General features: G+C 51.6%; 1 protein-coding gene across 1 annotated transcript in view; it reads right to left on the bottom strand.

The window, feature by feature from the left end:
• KIF11 (kinesin family member 11) overlaps window positions 1-20,682 on the bottom strand; it is a 52,809-nt gene extending 32,127 nt beyond the window's left edge. Inside the window, exon 1 of the mRNA XM_073555859.1 lies at window positions 20,540-20,682. The gene's annotated coding sequence lies outside the window, so the exon portion shown is untranslated. The remainder of the gene's footprint in view (window positions 1-20,539) is intronic.
• Window positions 20,683-23,088: the final 2,406 nt, after the last annotated feature.

Here is a 23,088-nt window from a genome sequence, read left to right on the forward strand (position 1 = left end):
CTTAACCGCCAAGAGCAAGCGACACTACTCTGTCCTCCTCCTCCTGGACCTGTCGGCTGCCTTTGACACAGTGGACCATTTCCCTATTATTACAGACCCTCTCATCCCTCGGCATCACAGACTTGGCCCTATCCTGGATCTCATCATACCTAACAGACCAGACATTCAGCGTCTCCCACTCACACCACCTCCTCACCTCGCCCCCTATCTGTCGGAGTCCCACAAGGTTCAGTCCTTGGGCCCCTGCTGTTCTCTATTTACACCTTTGGCCTGGGACAGCTCATAGAATCTCATGGCTTTCAGTATCATCTCTACGCTGATGACACACAGATCTACATCTCTGGACCAGATATCACCTCCCTACTAACCAGAATCCCTCAATGTCTGTCCACTATTCCATCCTTCTTCTCCGCTAGATTTCTGAAACTCAACATGGACAAAACAGAATTCATCATCTTTCCCCCATCTCACGTGGCCCCCCTACGAACCTATCAATTACAGTAAATGACTGCCCACTCTCCCCAGTCCCACAAGCTCGCTGTCTCGGAGTAATCCTTGACGCTGATCTCTCCTTCAAACCACATATCCAAGCCCTTTCCACTTCCTGCCGACTTCAACTCAAAAATATTTCACGAATCCGTTCATTCCTCACCCAAGAATCTGCAAAAACCCTAGTCCATGCCCTCATCATCTCTCGCCTTGACTACTGCAACCTCCTGCTCTGTGGCCTCCCCTCACTCTTGCACCCCTCCAATCTATTCTAAACTCTGCTGCCCGACTAATCCACTTGTCCCCCCGCTATTCCCCAGCTTCTCCCCTCTGTCAATCCCTTCACCGGCTCCCAATTGCCCAGAGACTCAATTACAAAACCCTAACCATGACATACAAAGCCATCCACAACCTGTCTCCTCCATACATCTGTGACCTCGTCTCCCGGTATTTTCCCGCACGCAACCTCTGATCCTCACAAGATCTACTTCTCTACTCCCCTCTTATCTCCTCTTCCCACAATCGCATACAAGATTTCTCTCACGCATCACCCCTACTCTGGAACTCTCTACCACAACATATCAGACTCTCACCTACCATTGAAACCTTCAAAAAGAGCCTGAAGACCCACCTCTTCCGACAAGCCTACAACCTGCAGTAACCACCGATCGACCAAACCGCTGCACGACCTGCTCTACCCTCGCCTACTGTATTATCACCCATCCCTTGTAGATTGTGAGCCCTCGCAGGCAGGGTCCTCTCTCCTCCTGTACCAGTTATGACTTGTATTGTTTAAGATTATTGTACTTGTTTTTATGTATACCCCTCCTTACATGTAAAGCGCCATGGAATAAATGGCGCTATAACAATAAATAATAATAATAATAATAATAATAATAATAATAATAATAATAATAATAATATATACCGTATTTTTCGGACCATAAGATGCACTTTTTTCCCCCAAAATTTTTGGGGAAAGTGGGGGGTGCGTCTTATGGTCGCAATGTACTAACCTCCGAGGCTGGTGCGGGTGCCGCGGGGGCTCTGTAGTGCGGTGGTGGCAGCGGGCTGTGCGCCGATGCAGGGGTAGCGGCTCTCTGTGCTCCGGTGCAGGGGTGGCGGCTCCGCCGGCATTTCCTCCAAGCCCGGAGGCCCCCGCACATCCCTTGCTGGCCGCCATGTTGCGGTGGCCTCCAGGAACATGGACGCCGGGGAGATTGCCGCCTGTCCGGGGACGGCGCATGCGCAAGTTCAGATCTCGTCCCGAGATCTCGGGGGATGAGATTCAAATCTCAGCAACGAGATCTCGTCCCCCGAGATCTCGTAACGAGATCTGAACCTGTGCATGCGCTGTCCCCGGACCAGCGGCCATGTTCCCGGAGGCCACCGCAACATGGCGGCGGCCAGCAAGGGATGTGACGCCCCAGCCCAGCCCAGACGCCCCAGCCCAGCCCAGCTGCCCCAGCCCAGCACAGCACAGCCCAGCTGCCCCAGCACAACCAACCTGCCGCCACCGCACGAGCCTGGACCACTGAATGACTCCTGTGACCACTCCTCCATCTGTGTCGGATCCCTTCCCAGGTAAGCTGAATTCGGACCGTAAGATGGACCCCCATTTGACACATTATTTTTTTCCCTATTTTCCTTCTGAAAATTGGGGTGCGTCTTATGGTCCGGTGCGTCTTATAATCCGAAAAATACGATAGATAACGAGAATGTAATGACAGATAAACCCTTTAAATGCGCTTACCGAGACTGATCAAGGTTGGACTCCCCCTACCACCTCCTGAAAATCAGTGCATCAGGAGCGGAATTACGCTGTCCATTTTGTAGAGGTTGTCAGTGGTACTGTCCTGACTTATGGAGACAGCTGCAGTAACATGCACAGCCACTATACAATCTATGGCGCTGTGCCAGGCACACTGCGGCACCTTCAATCTGATCAGTTCGGGAAGTTGGATCCCCTAATATGTGTTATTGACAGTCTTGAGGTAGGTTTAGAGACGTTTATAAAAAGGTGAAAGTGGGCAGCTCTCCATAGACAAATACTCAGGACTCAGAACCTTCTTACTGTCCCAACGCACCTTGTAAATCCAAAGGGGAAGGGTGGGGGAGACACGTTCCAGCTCCACAATTGTATATGAAAAATTCCTCCAAAATATTTAAAAATAGATACAGAAACTCCATAAAAAAAACCAAAAAAAAAAAAAACATACCAATGACATTTCTGGCATCAAATGCACGTTCTCACGCGCCGTGGCATAGTCATGTGTGCTTACCCCGACGATGGAACATTTCTTATGGGCACAATTTGACAGCGTGTCAGCGAAGTCGGCAGCGCTGCCAAAGTACAGGCCCGCAGAGCGTCCGAGTCCGATGCTCCCAGATGACGGCCAGCCCCTGATGTGAGCGGCAGTTGAGCAGTCTCTGTGCCGCCTGCTAGATGCCTCACACCAGAGCCGTTGGCTGTTATTGTCGCTGCAGCCATGTAGGACAGTGGAGGGGATTTACAGAATGATTGACTTAAACCCCCTCATGACCCCCTAGGAGTTATGCCCATCTTTATAAATGAGCATTGGCATACAATGCTTGTAAAAACTATTTCACAATTTACTGCTTATTAAAGGGAACCTGTCACCAGGTTTGGCCTCTCTGACCTTCCCAGCGCACTGCAGTACTTTGCTCTGCGCTCTCAACAGGGAAGAGAAGTGCGCCTGCGCAGGAGCGCGAAACCGGGAGCCATGAAGCAAGCAGGAAGGCGGCGTCACAAGAAGATGGGAGGGACCAAGACCCGTGACACCCATCGGACCGGACCGCCCCCCGTGTGAGTAGAATAAAACGTATTTTTCTTCTCTTGCAGGTCGGGGGCTTATCTACATCATTATAGAATCCTGTAGATAAGCCCTGAAAGGCGGTGGCCGCATCTTATAACAGCAAAACGAGGTGACAGGTGCACTTTAAGCCGTTCAGCCTTTCTTCAGATATTAACTTTTTGCTTATAGCTTCTTGCCTTGGAGACCGACCACCTCTGCCACACTCCAGAACATGAGCAGTGATTGCATGCTCTTATCTATGGAGCTTGTAAGCGCTGTTTTGAGGCAGGCCAGGATCGCACCGTTCGCTCCTAATTCCGGACAGCTCGGTGATTACAAGCAGCGGTGGTCGGTCTCCTCGTCAACAAGCTACAAAGAAAAAAAAAGTCTGAATATCTCAAGAACAACTGCAAGTTATAATAAGCAGTAAACTGTAAAAGTGATTGTTGGTGTATAGAGGGTGTAAAAACACCCACCAATGAAGATGGAAATAACCCTTAAGGGTGTGTGCACACGTAAGCGTTTTTACCAGCAAAAACGCTTACAAGAAGCATCCCAACCATTTTAATGAATTCTGCACTTTTTGTGCATACTGATGCGCTTTTTTCCGCGAAAAAACGCATCGGGGTAAAAAAAACGCAGCGTCATTAATTTTGCGGAAAAATCCGCATTTCTAATTATTTTCTATGAGACTGGGGACACTCCGGAAAAAAACGCATAAAAAACACACGAGTCCGGTTTTCAGTCGGGAATTTCCTGCACACGTGGGTACATAGCCTTAAAGGAAATTCATCACCAGGTTTTCCTATTTAAACTAGGGCCAGCACCTGTAAGCCCTGATATAAGGCATCCGAGAATGTTTATATGCATCCGCGTTGTGTATAACAAAATAAAAGACCCATTATACTCACCTATACCGCCGTCCGGTCGTCTTGATCCCGCGCCTCCTCTCTCTTCATATGGATGACGCATCGTACATCCACAGCGTCCCTCCATCGTGCCCCCGCCCGCTCTGCCTTTTCCCCGCACACGAGCATTACAGTACTGTGCTCTGCCATCACAAGGTCAGAGAGAAGTGCGCCTGCACAATCATGTAGATTACATAGGACGTGTCATCCACATGAAGCAAGAAGGAGGATGGCGATCAAGAGGCGCAGGATCAAGACAAGAGACACCCATCGGGTACAGGTGCTGGCCTTATGTTATATTGTAAAAACCTGGCGACAGGTTCCCATAAGGGGGGGGTGGGCTGTCCAGCTACAAACAAGATGTAGTTAAATAAACCTAAGTTATTATGTTATGCAACTCGCTATTATACTTTGAATCCAAATAAGGCATCTCCATCATCTATAAGCCCTGCTCCCGGGATCTGCCACCGTCATCTTTTTCCTCTAGCAAAATGGCGCCGGTGGAGCCTCCGCAGTAGCATCTGTTGCCATCCAAATTATGACATTGCGCAGGCACGGCTGCTGGCGTCGTTTTGATTGACTAAGATGTTTTTTCCTCCCTCAAGAAGTTTATATGTCAAAATCAAATGACAATATGGATATCATAGATCGTAACATGGTACAGCGCAGGCGCCGCTGCCTGCATGATGAATGCCCCCCGCCTAAAGATATTCTATGCAGTAAACTTGGGGGGCCGGTCAGTGAAGGATCAGTGACCTCATTGTAATCAGTATAACGGCGCCGACCTGACACTGTGTAGGTTGTAGCTATCGCTTACCCCATGAGCAGGGCATTGCAATAGCTTAGGTAGCCATAGATCCAACCACTCATAGTGAGTTAGTTTGTTGCTAGTGGTCGTAACCATGGATACCTAAGCTACTAGCTACTGCAATGCCCTGATCATGGGGTAAGCAACATAGCGAATCAGAAGAACTATACTACAATTCTAATTCGAGGCAGTCACGAATTTTATTTACACCTACTACATATTGGGATAGGATCTCGGAGATGGGAATACTCCTTTGAAACACACCAAAGTAGCACATCAGCTCACGCTGTGACCTGACAATGATGGTGTACCAAGGGGCCAGCTGAAGACCCTCATCACTCCTTTAACACCCAGCCAAAGTCTGAGCTTTATAAAAGACCGCGATTTGCACTGCATACTGAAACAATACGGTTCTGCTGCATAAAATACAACAGACTAAATAATCACAGCTTCAAGTCTCAAATGGGGAAAGAGGAAAATAGTGTAAAAAGTTGCAAAAAAAAAATTAAAATCACCTACAATTTTTAACTCTAGGTAAAAAAAACAGGATTTTTGGGTTGCTTACCGTAAAATCTGTTTCTCGGAGCCTTCATTGGGGGACACAGAGACCATGGGTGTATGCTGCTGCCACTAGGAGGCTGACACTATGCACAAAAAAAGGTTAGCTCCTCCTCCGCAGTGTACACCCCACCGACCGGCAGGGAATTCCTCAGTTAGTGAGAAAGCAGTAGGAGAAGAAACAGAATAGATTGAAAACAGAACAAACAACTCAACTGTAACCAATCAACCAAAGTAAGAACAGGAGTTGTAGAACATGGGAGGGTGCTGTGTCCCCCAATAAAGGCTCCGAGAAACAGATTTTACGGTAAGCAACCCAAAAATCCTGTTTTCTCGTTCGCCTTATTGGGGGACACAGAGACCATGGGACGTCCCAAAGCAGTCCCTGGGGTGGGAAACAAACTTCCATCAGGCCAGTGGACTCACCACTGCTGCCTGCAGAATCCTTCTACCTAGGCTTGCGTCCGCCGAAGCGTAGGTGTGGACCCTGTAGAATTTCACAAACGTGTGAACCGAAGACCAGGTTGCAGCTTTGCAAAGCTGCAGCGCGGAGGTTCTGTGGCGTACCGCCCAGGAAGCACCCACTGCCCGGGTAGAGTGCGCTCTGATCCCTGGAGGGGCCACTCGATGCTTAACCCGGTAGGTCTCCAAAATTGCCGATCTGATCCAGCGAGCAATAGTAGCTTTGGAAGCCGGGTGACCTTTCCGCGCCCCATCTGGAATGACGAAAAGAGAGTCTGTCTTTCGCAAGGAAGACGTCCTAGACAGATGAGAGTCTATCGCCCTGACCAGATCCAGCTTGTTCAGGGACCGCTCCCGAGGGTGAGTTGGACTCGGACAGAAGGACGGCAGAACAATACCCTCAATGAGGTGAAAGGAGGACACCACCTTCGGAAGAAAAGAGGGCGGAGGCCGCAGAACTACCTTGTCCTGGTGAAGTACCAGGAAAGGAGAGCTGCAAGAAAGAGCCGCCAATTCCGACACGCGCCGGATGGAGGTGATGGCCACCAGAAAGGCTACCTTCCAGGAGAGAAGGGAAAGGGAGACTTCTCTGAGAGGTTCAAAGGGAGAACCTTGCAGAACCTCAAGAACTAGATTAAGATCCCATGGATCTACGGGCACTCGATACGGAGGGGCCGTGTGAGCCACGCCCTGAAGAAAGGTTTTGACCTGAGGGTGGGAGGCCAAAGTCTTCTGAAATAAAATGGAGAGTGCCGAAACTTGACCCTTCAAGGAACTGAGAGCAAGCCCCGCATCCAGCCCTGCCTGAAGAAACGCCAGAACGGAAGGGAGCGAAAAGCACATAGGCGCGATGTTATTGGCCTCACACCAAGTGAAATAGGCCTTCCAAGTACGGTAGTAAATTTTGGAAGATGATGGCTTCCTGGCTCGGATCATGGTATGAATTACTCGACCGGAGAATCCTGCCCGTTTCAAAACCTCGGTCTCAACAGCCACGCCGTTAAACTGAGCGGCCGAGAATTGGGGTGGCAAATCGGACCTTGAGACAGCAGATCTGCCCTGTCTGGAAGCTTCCAGAGGGCGTCCGCGAGAAGGTTGACAATGTCCGCGAACCAAGACCTTCTGTGCCAATTCGGGGCGATGAGAATGACTGGAATTCCTTCTGCTTTGATCTTCAACAGCTTGGGAAGAAGAGGCAGGGGAGGAAACAGGTAGGGGAGCTCGAACTGTGACCAAGGAATGGCCAGAGCGTCGGCGCCCACTGCGAGAGGATCTCGAGCTCTGGATACAAACTGTGGGACCTTCCTGTTGAGGCGAGAAGCTAGCAGATCTACGTCCGGGGTTCCCCAACGACTGCAGAGCTGAAGAAATACCTCCGGGTGTAGGGACCACTCTCCTGCCGCGAGACCCTCGCGGCTGAGAAAGTCGGCGGCCCAGTTGTCTACGCCGGGAATGTGTACCGCGGAGATTGTCGGAATCGAAATCTCTGCCCACTGAAGGATCTTGGACACTTCTGCCAGGGCTGAGGCACTCCGTGTCCCTCCTTGGCGGTTGACATATGCCACCGCTGTGGCGTTGTCTGAATCCGGACAGGCAGGCCCCTGAGGAGTCTCTCCCAGTGGACGAGAGCCAGATGGATCGCTCGTATCTCTAGAACGTTGATCGGCAGAGCAGATTCTTGAGTCGACCAACGACCCTGAACAGTGTGATTGTGGAACACTGCACCCCAGCCGAGGAGGCTGGCATCCGTTGTTACAATCTGCCAATGAACAGGAAGAAAAGACCGCCCCAAGAGGATGAGAGGTGACGTCAACCACCAGTTGAGTGACCGCTTGATCCGGCATGAAAGACGAACATCATGCGATCCAGGGACAGAGCCGACCTGTTCCACCTCGACAGAATGGCGTGTTGGAGAAGTCTGGCGTGAAATTGGGCAAAGGGAACTGTCTCTATCACCGCCACCATTTTTCCCAGGACCCTCATAGCTGTTCGGAGGGACGGAAATCGTGTGGTCTGCAGCGATCGCACAGCCTGCTGCAGGGAGAGAATCTTCTCTTGTGGGAGAAAAACCCTTGACCGACGAGTGTCGAACAGTAGGCCCAGAAACACAAGACGTTGAGTAGGGACCAGACAGGACTTTTTCCTGTTGATGATCCACCTGAAATCGGAAAGAGTGTCCAGGACGATCGTCAAACTTAGGCGCGCCTGCTGGAAAGAGGGAGCTTTGATCAGAATATCGTCGAGGTACGGAAAAAGAACGAGACCTCTGATCCTCAACAAGGCCATCAACGCAGCCACGATCTTCGTGAAGACTCTGGGAGCGGTGGCGAGACCGAAGGGCAGCGCGACGAACTGGTAATGTTCCTGGCGAACCGCAAAACGCAGGAACTTCTGATGTCTGGAGAATATGGGAACATGTAGATAGGCATCTTGGATGTCTATCGAACACATGAATTCCTGCTCCTCCAAAGAAGCGATTACCGAACGAACCGACTCCATCCGGAAGTGGCGAAGACGAACTCTCTTGTTGAGCAGCTTGAGATCCAAGATGGGTCGGACCGCCCCGTCTTTTTTCGGCACGACAAACAGGTTTGAATAAAACCCTGTAAACCGCTCCGATTCGGAAACGGGCACAATCACCCCGGAACTGAGGAGAGAGTCGATGGCCGTAAAGAACCCCGGGATCAAAGCTGGATCTTTTGGAGGACGGGATTCGAAGAAACGATCCCGTGGAAGAGAGACGAACTCTATCTTGTATCCTGACGATACAACCTCCCTGACCCAAGCGTCCTCTACCGAGGCCAGCCAGACGTTCTTGAAGAACAGGAGTCGACCTCCCAATTGGGAGGGACCCTCGGGAGTCCGAGGATAGTCATGTTGATGTGGGCCGACCCTAACCGGATCTGGATGGTCTGCCCCGCGAAGAGTGGGAGCGCCAGGAGGGAGTGGGTCTGAAGGAAACTTTCTTCCTATCTTGGCGTGCCTGCGGTCTTTGCTGGTTGGAGGAGGTCTCCGTCGTATTGAAACGGCGGTAAGCCCGAAAGGGTCGAAACTGACGCCTCAGTGGGGGTCTGCGAGGTTTGGCCTGAGGCAGGAGAGAACTCGTGCCTCCGGTGGTGTCCTTAATAATTTGGTCTAATTGGGATCCAAAGAGGTGCCCTCCCTGAAAAGGCAGATTAGTAAGAGACTTTTTAGAAGACAGGTCCGCCTGCCAGGCCTTGAGCCAAATTGTACGTCGGATTGCCACAACATTACTTGATGCCTGGACTGCGCAGGATGCGGCATCCAAAGAAGCAGAAAGCAGATAATCCCCCGCATGGGAAATCTGATTGGCAAGATCGGCCAATCGATCTGGTTGTGCTTTCTCTAGGATGCCCTGACGAAGATCCTCTGCCCAAGTGGCTATGGCTTTTGCTGCCCAAGATGAAGCAAAAATTGGGCATACCGCCGTCGAAGCCACTTCGAAGGCAGACTTCACTAGGGATTCTATGATCCTATCATTAGAATCCCTAAGAGACGCCACGCCTGAAAGCGGGAGAACCGTGTTATTAGAAAGCCTGGACACGGGCAGATCGACCGAGGGAGAAGCAGACCAGTTGTCCGTGAGCTCTTTAGCAAACGGGTACAGAACACCGAGACGCTTCCCTCGTTGAAAGCATCTGGTCGGATCCCCTCTTTCCCTGGTAAAAATCTTTCCAAACTCGGAATGTAAAGGGAATACCCTGGAGGGTGTTTCCTCCCGTCTGAACGAAACCTCCTGATCTGAGGATTTCGCAGGGGGGTCAGCAATGTCGAAGGTCTGATGGATCGCTGCAATGAGGTTCTGCACAGTAACCCTCATGTTCGCATCCTGATCCGAATCCAGCTCTAAGATCCCCTCAGATGATCCGTCCGAGAGCGCTTCACCTGACTCTGGAGAGGAGGCCCGGGAGGGAGGCTGCCGAGAAGGACTATGTGGTGACATGGGGCGAGGAGAGGAATCCAGCTGGGGATCCTGCCTGGGTCTTTTGCGACTAACGCTGGCCGACTCAGATGGAATCTCTCGGGACCTGCTGGACCCTGTAGAGGTGTCCAGGGGCAACTTATCCAGGACGGCTACTAGGGTCTGAGACACCCTGGTGAGGTCTGCCACTGACTGTGATAGAGACGAGGCCCAGCCAGGCATGGGGGGTTCACTCTCGCCTGGGGCCCTAGATGGCTCCTGGGCGGCGTCAGGCTGAATAGGGTTGCTACAATCCAGGCAGAGGGAAGTGGACTGACCTGAGGGAAGTTTGCGATTGCAAGAAGAGCACACAAAGTACTTAACTAAGGTGCAAGAGGAGGCAGGAGGACGAGAGCGGTCAGACTTAGAATTAGACATACTGACGGACAGTCCCTGAGGCAGTGCCGGAAGGTTGGGGGACAGGAGGCAGAGGAGGGTGTCAGTCTGCAGTCGCAGAGCTACTCACGGTCCGGTGTCCTGTCGCAGCTTCCAGCAAATGAAGTGCACGGCTCGTCTGGGCTTGCAGGGGGCACAGCAGATAAGACAGCGTCCGGCTGACAGGCTGTGAAAATGGCGGCAGCCTGAAAACAGAGCAGGAAGCGCGCGCTTCCCTGCAGAGACTGAGGAAGAAGATGGGCGGGGCTAACCGCCGATGTTAAAAATGGCGCCGTCCTAGCCAGACTGGGGTGGGTGGAGACAGCGCCGTCTCAGGAAGACTTAGAGTGAGGGGAGAAGGCGGTGGGCAGGCTTAAAGCGGGCGGGAGGAAAGCCCGCCCGAGAAAGAAGGCGGGGGCGTGGCCGCGACGCAGGACAAGGCCCAAGATGAAGCCGGGGCCTGGATTAGATGAGGCGGCCGCCTGTCAGCGCGGGGCGGCGCGGAGGCCCCGCAGCACTGCCGCGGTGACCGCTCCTGAGGCTCGCTGGGGCCGGAAGGGAGAAACACCCCCCCCTAGAAATGCACTGGGGGCAAGTTACGGCAGAACAGGCCGAGAAGCCGGGGCCTGAATTAAATGCGGCGGCCGCCGGGAAGCGCGGGGCGGCACGGAGACGTCGCAGTACTGCCACAGTGACCTCTGGGGCTGCCGAGGAGAAAGGGACCCGGGCCTCATACTTACCCTCCGTCTCTATAATAAAGGTACCTTCATCCAGCGTGTGTTGTCACGAAGAGTATCCGCGCCTCATCCAACCGACAGGCTCTGGTAGGCGAGTGGGTGGGAGGCTGGGGACGAGGACCATCTGGATCGCCTAACACACATCTGTGTACGGTCTCCTGGTCCTGCTGTAGAGACCTATGAGGCTACGGGGTGGCAGTACACGCCGTACTCAGTCTCTTTGTGGGAGTACAGTTGTGACTGTTCACACTGTATCCCTCCGGGAACCTGAAAAGGAACGACGCACAACGAGGTAGATATGGGTCTAATGAAAGACCCGTGTCCACCTCCTACTGACACTAAGCTAAACTGAGGAATTCCCTGCCGGTCGGTGGGGTGTACACTGCGGAGGAGGAGCTAACCTTTTTCTGTGCATAGTGTCAGCCTCCTAGTGGCAGCAGCATACACCCATGGTCTCTGTGTCCCCCAATAAGGCGAACGAGAAATAAAAAAATATTTATTTATAAAAATAACTTTCTTTAGTACTTCTGCACCCTTAAACACAAAGCCATTTCATCCATAGAGGCTTGCAAGAGACGTCAAAAGCAATAAAAAAGGATTTTGGGGATATGTCAAAAATAAAGTAAAAGATTCTATAGGATGAAAATGATGAAATGGTAAGACAGGATGTTGAGAAGGCCGAACTTTTAAAATTCCTATTTTGCACCTGTTTTCTCTCAGAAAGGAAGTGTAACATCAACTGATCTTCACTGTCCTATTAAGGGAATAGAAGAATCCAGGATATCTATAAACAGAAAGCTAGTGTGGAAACACTTAGCTAACCTAAATGAATTCAAGTCTCCAGGTCCAGATAAATTACACCGCAGAGTACTGAAGGAGATAGAAGAAATATTTGAACCACTCTCCATAATCTTTGTAAATTCTTGGAGAACAGGAGAAGTCCCAGAAGACAGGAGAAGAGTAAATGTTGTTCCTATCTTCAAAAAGGGGAAGAAGGTGGACCCAGGCAACTATAGGCCGGTGAGTCTGACTTCAATACCAGGAAAGATCTTTGTACAAATTATGAAACAACATGTATGTAAGTACCTAGATAAGAATGAAGAGGAAAAACCAGAGTCAGCATGGGTCTGTAACTAATAAGTCATGTCAGACTAAAAGGGAATCTGTCACCTATTTTTTGCCTATAAGCTGCCAGCACCGCCATCAGGGGTTTATCTACAGCATTCTGTAATGCTGTAGATAAGCCCCCGATGTACCTCTGAAAGAGAAGAAAAAGGAGTTATATTATACTCACTGTGATGTACAATGTCTGCAAGATATGTTTTCTGTTGCAATGTGCTAACAAACCCTCCATTTTCTTTGAGAAGCTGCCTGCCAGTGTCTCAGTTACATTGCACACTACAGCAGCTTCCCTTCCCCCGAGTGCCATAAACCAATTTCCTGCCACCCCATTTGGCTTCTCTCAGCCTCAGCTGAAAGAGAAGAAAAAAAAAAAGTGCGGGAAAAACTTCTTTGTTTGAAACGAATAAAACTATGAGAGACTATACCATAAGAACCAAATACCCTAGAGATATGAAAATCACATTTTTGTAATCCGGGCGGTCACAGCGTCGCTGCCGTGGTTCTTGCGAAGCCTAATCCTTTCAGAACCTGAGATATGTGTTCCAGCTAAACGGTGTATCAGAACTACTGCATATTTGGTCTTGAATTATTGTACTCAACAAATCACAACCAATGATGCCCTATATGTGTCTGTGCGGGCTGCCCCACGGAGTTATGATTAGTATAAGTTTTCTAGTGTAATTCTAAATCCAAAAGGGAGAGGTGGGATTAACCCAGCATGCATCTCTCCGTGATGTCACATAGCAAGTCTATAAAGCATTTCCTGGACAAAACCAGGGCAGAACAGCTCAAGTCGTCGTGCTAGAAAGACCCAGATGAGCGGAGAAGTGCAGCTCCGCCTCCACCCACCTTAGCCGCATGGTCTGCCTAAGGAACAATATGGAACTGTGAGTGTACTCTCTTTGTTTTCTCCACTTTTATTTTATACCTGTACTGTACATATTTTATGTCTCAATTTTATAGCAACTTTTATCTGTAATCACTGTCCTCTTTCGGAAAATAAATGAAATAATTATTTAGATCTGTCTCTATGCTCTAAGACTCGAACTATACACCTTTGTTAGATAATCGCTACTAATTCAAGGGGTTTGCCACGGACCCTCTTAATTTAACACTGTGAATTAAGTAACCGTGACTGGTGGCAGCACGTTGTGCACGGCTATTGCGACTTGCTGGCAGTCTAGAAGGGTCTTATATAGCTGAATGAGGGGCTGCGGCACCAGCATTCATAATTCCCTTACTGCAGAAGCCTAATCGCCGGTTCACAACAGGCAGCCCGTCCGGCGACCAATTATCCTAGGTGCAGTTCCCTGACTGACCTGAGGGTAAGGGGGGCGCCGGAGAGCTGCAAGTTCCAAAGTGGAACTGAGAAAGTGGGATATACATAAATCCCCGCAGTACTTGGAAGATTGATAGCAGTGGTGGGGCATCCAAATTAAACTCCCCCTGCGGCAAATTGTAGAGCGAGATTAGCTTGCTGGATATTTTTGGTCACATGGTGCCAGTGTTGGGATAACTAAGATAAGCCCCACTGCGCCTGTGATAGCCGTGTGCCGGCATTGTGTCACGCCCCTCCATCCGCTGATACACCGGTGTCAGTGGTGGGATTGTGACATAGTGGTGACACAGGGTCCGCTGTCCGTCGCGTTTTGGTGGCAGCGGGACCCCCGTTAGTGTCGCCCGTAAGTAGACGAACGGCGGTGGGCTGTTCGTCACATATTGGTGGCAGAGCGGTGGGATCATCCTAGAGCATTAGTGATTTGGTTTGAGCAATCATTCCTCTCACTAAAGACCTGCACGGTTCCTGCGGGAATCCTGCATCATAGGTTTTGGAGAACAGACTCAGTGGTTACTAGTCCTGAGACATTAGTGTGTACATGCAAGTATCCCCCTCCCGTTTCTTCGTTTTTCTTTTTCTATCTTTTATTTGGCAACCATGGCGGCGATGACAGTGGAGTGGTATCAGAAGCAGAAAAAGGACACCCTTGCTGGGTTATGCACGTACCGAGGCATAGACGCCGCAGGCGGAACCAAAGATAAAATGATCGCGGCTCTAGTGCAGCTGGACAACGACCAGAATCCAGCGAGCGCAGAAGTTGGCCCAAGTGGCAATGGGGCTGCAGCAGAGGCTCCACTCCTGAGCGCTGGCCCCACATTCAACCAGAACGGGGTGGACCCCTATCTGCAAATGGCCTTGGACGAACTCCCCGCCGAAGACAGTGATGGGCGGGTGAGGCTGATCCAGCAAGCTCGAGAGAGAGCAGAGCAGCGAGCCGAGCGGCAGGCGGAGAGAGCCGAGCGGCAGGCGGAGAGGGCCCATGAACTGGAGGTACTCCAGCGGGGTGGGAATGCCCTCACAGCCCGAAGCCGTGAGCCCAGCAGCGTCCAGACTCCTAAACCCCGGCCAGAGCATTTTCCCGTGATGGAAAAGGACGGGGACTTGGACACGTTCCTGCGAGCCTTTGAGAAAGCCTGCAGACAGTACCAGCTGCCTAGAGACCAATGGGCAAGGTACTTGACCCCAGGGCTAAAAGGCAAAGCCCTAGAGGCATTTGCTTCTCTTCCGCCAGAAGCCGATGACGACTATGTCGCCATAAAGCAGGCGCTGATCGCCAAATACCGGCTGACACCTGAGGTATACCGAAAGAAGTTCCGGCACCTCCAACGTGGCCCACATGATAGCTACAGTGATGTGGTGCAAGGACTCAGGACCCACTTTGACCAGTGGATCCATGGACTGTCCGTTGAAACCTTTGAGCAGCTACAGGACCTGATGATCAAAGACCAGTTCCTGCATCTCTGCCCAGCTGAGGTCCGACAGTTCATCCTGGACCGCGAACCAACGAACGCGGACAAAGCGGCGCAGATCGCCGACAGCCACGAGGCCAACCGGAAGCCCGAGACGCGGAGGCCAGTCGCCACCAGCTGGAAAGGGGGTAAGCCAGCAACCAACCCCAATGCCCCAGCTAGCCGTCCCTCCGGAGGCCCTGTCCCTGTTGCCAACAACAGGCCGGCTACTGACAGTCGCCTGTGTCACCACTGCCAGCGGCCTGGTCACTTCTTTTACACCTGTCCGAACAGGCCGAAGAACCCCCCAGCCAAGGCCCCCGGGCCCAACGCCTCTGTTCTTTTGGTGGGAGGTGTGGTTGGGAGGGCTGACGACAACGTTCAACCTGTTCAGGTGGGGGCCCGTCTTGCTACAGGCCTCAAGGACACCGGGGCTGAACGAACCCTCATCCGTCCTGGACTGGCGGCCCCTGAAGAGTTTGTTGAGGGGAAAACCCTGACTGTCACCGGGATTGGAGGCACCCGTTGTCCCTTGCCAGTGGCACGAGTTTATCTCGATTGGGGTGCTGGGAGCGGGTTGAGGGAGGTGGGAGTGTCTGAAAACCTGCGCACTGATGTTTTATCGGGGACTGACTTGGGGCGGATGGTTGCATACTACGTCCCTGACACCCTTCCCCAAACTGATAATAAGGGTAACGTTAACCCTGATGATGATGATGATGACGGGAAACTGAATGTGTTACCTGCTAATGCCTTGATGAGTAATGATGCAACTAACAACCATTCTTTCCCCAGGTATGATGCTGATGTGAATGTGCCAAAGCAAACCGATAACCATTCTTCCCCTAGGAAGGATGATGATGAGGTTGATGTATCTGTGCCGACTGAACCCGTTAACCCTTTCTTTGAAGCGGTAGATGTGTCCACAGGTACCGAAGTGCTCAGCCCCGTCACTCTGCGGAGTGAGACGGCTGAGGAACCCCTGGCAGGAGTAAGCAACGGTGCTCAAGAGAATGGGGAGGTGCATGGGGACCATGAGGAAGGTAATGCCATGCAGCTGACCAGTGCCACCGAGGAAGGTAACTGGCCCATAAGTAGCCCTGCTCCTGAAGTGTTGGGGGTGGATGGGGAGGTAGAGCCCAAGCCAGCACCGGCTGGTGGGTCTGTAGAAATCCCCAGGGAGACAGCATACATAGCAGCTGTCACACGCAGTCAGAGTGCCCAGATCGCAGGTAACGCACTGTCTTCTGGACCCTCTGCTGCTACAGGAGAGACTGAACCAGAGGTGAACCCAGAGCCGGTTCCAGAGGGTCCCAGTAAAGAGGGGACCCTGACGTCACTTCTGGCAGCCTCCAGCATGGAGTTCCAGGCTGCTCTGCACTCAGATGCCAGTTGTTGCGGATTGCCCATGAGATTCCACTCGCTGGACACTTGGGGATCAGCAAAACAAAGGCACGGCTGTCTCAACACTTCTATTGGCCAAGATGGGGACAGAGGTAACACACTACTGCCGCTCCTGTGCCACCTGTCAAAAAGTGGGTAAGGCGGGGCCTGCTCTTAAGGCTCCCCTTATTCCTTTGCCGGTGATAGAGGAGCCTTTCCAGAGAATCGCGGTGGACATTGTAGGACCGCTGTCCGTCCCTAGCAGCTCCGGAATGCGATACATTCTCACCGTGGTAGACTACGCTACCCGGTACCCAGAGGCAGTAGCTCTGTCTTCAACCAGGGCAGATAAGGTGGCTGACGCACTGGTGACCATCTTTTCAAGAGTAGGATTTCCCAGGGAGATGCTTACCGATCAAGGGCCCCAATTCATGTCTCGCCTAATGGAAGCTCTCTGTGAGAAAATGCAGGTGACGCAGCTGGTATCGAGTCCGTATCACCCACAGACTAATGGTTTGTGTGAACGTTTCAACGGTACCCTCAAACAGATGCTCCGCATACTGGTTGAGACCCAAGGGTGCGACTGGGAGCGGTACCTCCCACACCTGCTGTTCGCTTACAGAGAAGTTCCGCAGGCCTCGACCGGGTTCTCCCCCTTCGAGCTCCTGTATGGCAGGCGAGTCCGGGGACCCCTTGGGTTGATAAGAGAATCCTGGGAAGATGAGCCAAACCCCACAGAAGTGTCCATCGTGGATTATGTCATGCGCTTCCGTGACAAGATGCAGACCTTGACGCAGTTGGTGCATGACAACATGACGCAGGCTCAGGCTGACCAGAAGCGCTGGTACGACCAGAACGCCCGGGAGCGGACCTACCAGGTGGGTCAAAAGGTCTGGGTGCTGGTCCCCGTACCAACGGATAAGCTTCAGGCAGCCTGGGAAGGCCCATACGTCGTCCACCAACAGCTCAACCCGGTCACCTACGTGGTCACGCTTGACCATGCTCGGGGTAGGCGCAAGGCCTTTCACGTCAACATGCTGAAGGCGCACTACGAACGTGAAGCTTGCGTCCTACCGGTCTGCAATCTGCCAGAGGATGGGGAGGAAGATTCCCTCCTGGACATGCTGGCCCAGGCCAAGGCCAATGGGTCCATTGAGGACATGGAGATAAGTGGTTCGCTCACCGTGTCCCAGCGGTTGCAGTTGATGGCCACCCTGGAACTCTTCCGGCCCGTGTTCACCAACCAACCGGGGAGGACGGAGTTAGCGGTTCATGAGGTGGACACCGGGAATCACGCCCCATTACAGCGAACACCCTATAGGATCTCTGAGACGGTGCAACAAGTCATGCGCCAAGAGATCGATGAGATGTTAAGGCTGGGGGTGATTCGACGGTCAAAAAGCGCGTGGGCTTCACCTGTAGTCCTCGTGCCTAAAAAGGATCGAACCACCAGGTTCTGCGTGGACTACAGGGGGCTCAACGCCATCACAACCTCTGATGCCCACCCGATGCCGCGCATCGAGGATCTGCTCGAGCGGTTGACAAACGCCAACTACATATCCATCATGGATTTGAGTCGGGGATACTGGCAGATTCCCCTGAGCCCAGAGGCGCAGGAGAAATCCGCCTTTATCACCCCCTTTGGACTGTACGAGTCCACGGTCATGCCCTTCGGCATGAAGAATGCCCCTGCCACTTTCCAGCGGATGGTCAACCACCTGCTTCGGGGACTGGAGGAGTACGCGGTGGCGTACTTAGACGATATTGCCGTCTTCAGTTCCACCTGGGAGGAACACCTTCAGCACCTCCAGGAGGTGCTCAAGCGTCTTCACCAGGCAGGCCTGACCATCAAGCCGGGGAAGTGCCAGATAGGCATGCGCGAGGTCCACTACCTGGGGCACCGGGTAGGCGGGGGTTCCATGAGTCCGGAGCCAGAAAAAGTGGACGCAATCGTGTCCTGGCCCACCCCCAGGACCAAGAAACAGGTGAAGTCCTTCTTGGGCACTGCAGGGTACTATAGGCGGTTCGTACAAGACTATAGCGCCCTTGCCAAACCCTTGACTGACCTCACCAAGCAGAGGCTACCCCAAACAGTCAACTGGACAGATGACTGTGAGGCGGCTTTCCAAGCTTTGAAAGCAGCCCTGTGCAACTCTCCAGTGTTGAGAGCAGTCAACAGCAGTCGCCCGTTTCTGGTACAGACCGACGCCAGCGAGTTTGGCCTCGGTGCTGTGCTTAGCCAGGTCGACTCGGGGGACCAAGAGCACCCCGTGTTGTACCTGAGCCGGAAACTTTTGCCGAGGGAAGTGGCATACTCGACCATCGAGAAGGAGTGTCTGGCCATGGTGTGGACACTGCAGCATTTGCAGCCCTACCTGTACGGGCGTGCCTTCACGGTGGTAACTGACCACAACCCTCTGAGCTGGTTGCACACAGTGTCCGGAACCAATGGAAGATTGCTCCGCTGGAGCCTTGCCCTTCAACAGTACGATTGTACTGTAAAACACAGGAAGGGCAGTGAAAACGGCAATGCCGATGGGTTGTCCCGCCGGGGCGAACCCGCTGAGGTGCGCATGGCCGATTACCGAGAGGTAATGCCTCCTTAGCGCCCTCTTAAGGGGGGAGGTGTGATGTACAATGTCTGCAAGATATGTTTTCTGTTGCAATGTGCTAACAAACCCTCCATTTTCTTTGAGAAGCTGCCTGCCAGTGTCTCAGTTACATTGCACACTACAGCAGCTTCCCTTCCCCCGAGTGCCATAAACCAATTTCCTGCCACCCCATTTGGCTTCTCTCAGCCTCAGCTGAAAGAGAAGAAAAAAAAAAAAAGTGCGGGAAAAACTTTTGTTTGAAACGAATAAAACTATGAGAGACTATACCATAAGAACCAAATACCCTAGAGATATGAAAATCACATTTTTGTAATCCGGGCGGTCACAGCGTCGCTGCCGTGGTTCTTGCGAAGCCTAATCCTTTCAGAACCTGAGATATGTGTTCCAGCTAAACGGTGTATCAGAACTACTGCATATTTGGTCTTGAATTATTGTACTCAACAAATCACAACCAATGACTTGAGCAAAGCATTTAACAAAGTATCTCACACAATCCTTATTGGAAAAATGACTAAGTATGGAATGGACAAGGCAACTGTTAGGTGGATTCATAACTGGCTTAGTGTTCGGACCCAAAGAGTGGTCGTAAATGGCTGCACATCCAGTTGGAAGAATGTCTCAAGTGGGGTACCACAGGGCTCTGTCCTGGGCCCTGTATTGTTCAACATCTTTATCAACGATTTAGATAGAATATTATATATTTACAGAAGTTGTGCACCACTTAGACAACTTCTCATACCCCTCATAAATAATAAATCTTATGCTCCCCTCCCATGCTGGCGCTATTCCCACAGTGTCGGCACTCGTTCTCCTGGGGCTCCCGTGCAGTTTTTGCAACACATGACAACTGCGCCCAGGAGGAGATCAGCTGACCCCCGATTTCCTCTTCATATTTGGTTAGTCCGACGGTGGGGACAGTGATGGCAGCGCTGATTGGTTGTGTGTACGGGAGCCCCGGCAGAGCGCGTGATGACACGAGAGGAGAGTATAGGATTTATTTTATGGGGGCCAAACGTTTTAATCAAGAAGGGGCCGTCCCAGGAGTAATAACTAAAAAAACGACACGCCAGGTTCTCCATCAGTACAGCTCAGGAGACAGGAGGAAAGATGGAGACAAAACAAAGAATAAAAAGAGGTGGAAAATAAAATTATCTAACCAAGTTTGACCTCACCGTGATCGCACGAGTCTGGTTACAATCTTAAACAATTTACATTGCTACAAGCAGATCCCCCCTCCCCCACCAAAAGGAAAACACGCACTTACAGAGACAGACAATAAAATAATAATTATTATGGCGAAAGTGAAAACAGATGATATAGTCTCGGTCCACGTCCTGTAAGAGGTTAATGGACGGAGGGCTGCGACGGACAATAATATTCGAAAGGCGCATCCGTCACATACATACATACAAGCGCGGTCAGCCCGGACACTGGCCACACATCCCACCCAGAGGAGAAGCCCCCGGTACCGTCACACACGGAGGAGAGCGCCGCTCCTACCTGTCAGCGGCTCCGGCTCTCACTGTGCGGGGACGTTAGTTACACAGCGCACACGGCCGCCAGCTCCCGGCCGCTACACTGAAAACATTTGAAAATTGCGCTTCCGTCAAGAACAGCCAATCATACCTCAGTAACACCCGAGAACGCTGATTGGTCGATTGAGCTGCCCATCTAAACGTAGATTGGCCAAAGCGACTACACCTTCACGGTGATTGGTCCGGAGGTGACGTGTCGTTGTGGATTGGACAGGGGCTATGTATCACGTGCTCATGTTTAAACTACAGTACACTTACACATTACTGGCAGCCTGACGTCACGTGTGCTGTGAGAAGCTCCGCCCCATGACGGCTTCTCCGTGTCGCGTTTTACGGCAGAGAGGAGCAGCACACTGCGGTTGCGCGTAGATTAGGGTGCAGTCACGTGATCACCTGCTCACTTCAGGAGCGGCTAGAGTGGGGTTACTGCAGTGAGCGGTATACTGAGGCGCGGGAATCGTCACAGCACAGGAGGGGTTTCTTCCATAGCAGTGTAAACCATCTTTATACATGGAATGATTTCATGCCTTATTGTTTGTTATTGCTGCAGTTGTTAATAGAGTAACCATCAAAACGTACGCTAATTGTTATAATACTTTTATGTATTTCTCTACAGCAACAAATTCTGCAATTTTCTTCTCAATATTAAAACTTGCTTTTTCTGATCGTTTTTTATGATATAAAATATTATACAGTGCTGATCGTTCAGTTTTGATAGAATTCGCCCTTCGCCCGTACACAAGTGTCAGCAGAGTGATGTGTAACGGAGCGCAGCCGACAGAATCATCAGTCACATCACAAGTGACATCAATAATGGCAGAAATGTCCGGGAGTCACTGGAGGACGTTTCCGTCGTCATTTACGCCACCTTTATGATGTAAACTAGACGGAGGCCTGATGCCATCAGGAGGGCGGTAATGTCACGATGGGGCAGGCTTTGCAGCGTTCAGAATCTCCCCCCATGTGCTCACCCACCTATCTACTCTCTTTCCCCATGTGCTGTCTTCTTCCGTCTGTGCTCTCTTCTTTGACCTGTCTACCCCATGTGCTATCCCCCTTGTCTGCTGTCTCTCCTTCTTGTGCGGTGCTCTCCCCTCCTGTGCTGTCCCATTTGAGCTGTCTTCCCCCTGTGCTCTGTCTCTCTCACCCCTGTGTCTGACCGTGTACAGAACATACCACAGCTCCTGGGCAGGGGAGGAAGCAAAAGACAATACTGACATTACAGCAGGAGATCGCAGAGGATACATTTTGTGAGGTAAAATATTGTTTAAAAACAGTCAGTAAAATATTTTACCTCACTAAATTAATCCTCTGTGATCCCCTGCTGTAATGTCAGTATTGTCTTTTGCTTCCTATAGTAAATATTAGATGATGATTCTGTCGACTGCACTCCATTACGGTCACGCCCCTCCCCACATAGCTCCATCACAGTCAGACCCCTCCCCACATAGCTCCAGCACAGTCAGACCCCTCCCTACATAGCTCCATCACAGTCAGACCCCTCCCTACATAGCTCCTTCACAGTCACGCCCCTCCCTATATATCTCCATCACGGTCACACCCCTCCCTATATAGCTCCATCACAGTCACGCCCCTCCCAACATAGCTCCATCACGGTCATGCCCCTCCCTATATAGCTCCATCACAGTCACACTTCTCCCCGCAAAGCTCAGTCATGGTCATGCCTCCCCCCCATATAGCTCCATCACGGTCATGCCTCTCCCAACATAGCTCCATCACGGCCATGCCCCTCCTTATATATCTCCATCACGGTCACACCCCTCCCTATGTAGCTCCATCACGGTCACGCCTCTCCCAACATAGCTCCATCACAGTCATGCCCCTCCCTATATAGCTCCATCACAGTCACACTTCTCCCCGCAAAGCTCAGTCATGGTCATGCCTCTCCCAACATAACGCCATCATAAATAGACCTCTCCCCCGAAGCTCAGTCATGGTCACAAAAACAAAAGTTTCTACTTACCTAGCTGAGGTCCAGCGGTGTCCTCTGCTCGATGCATCTGAGGCGTGTTCCGGCGTATGACAGTGATATCATACGCCGGCGTCATGCACGTTGACATCAGCTACCGGCCTGTGATTGGCTGGCGGCTGATAACTGTTGCCATGCGGGAGGAACCTACTGCACGGCAATAGATTGTAACTAAACATGTGTCTGAGGAAGCACGATCAGTTACTGAGCCGGCAGATTTCTGCTGCTAGGGCCTGGTGAGCAGAGGAGAGGGGGCTCCTCTGCTCACTGGGCCCCATATGCCAGTAAAGGAGGTAATGCAGTGATTGTGGCCCTGGTGACAGGGATGATTGCTCACCCCAGATCTCTAATGCTCTGTGATCCTACTGCTTACAACAAATTTGTCAGCGGATGCAACTCCGCTGCCTCAAATCGTCAGGACAATTAAGCAATTGACTGATGAGTAATGGACGAGGCCACAGAAAATGAAGTATTTCTCCCAGTAAATTTTTGCTATTGTTTTGTTATACATATGTTTATTGCCT

The sequence above is a fragment of the Dendrobates tinctorius genome, unplaced genomic scaffold (genome assembly GCF_039654945.1).
Source record: "Dendrobates tinctorius isolate UK_male_01 unplaced genomic scaffold, ASM3965494v1 ptg000230l, whole genome shotgun sequence".
NCBI classification, from domain to species: domain Eukaryota; kingdom Metazoa; phylum Chordata; class Amphibia; order Anura; family Dendrobatidae; genus Dendrobates; species Dendrobates tinctorius.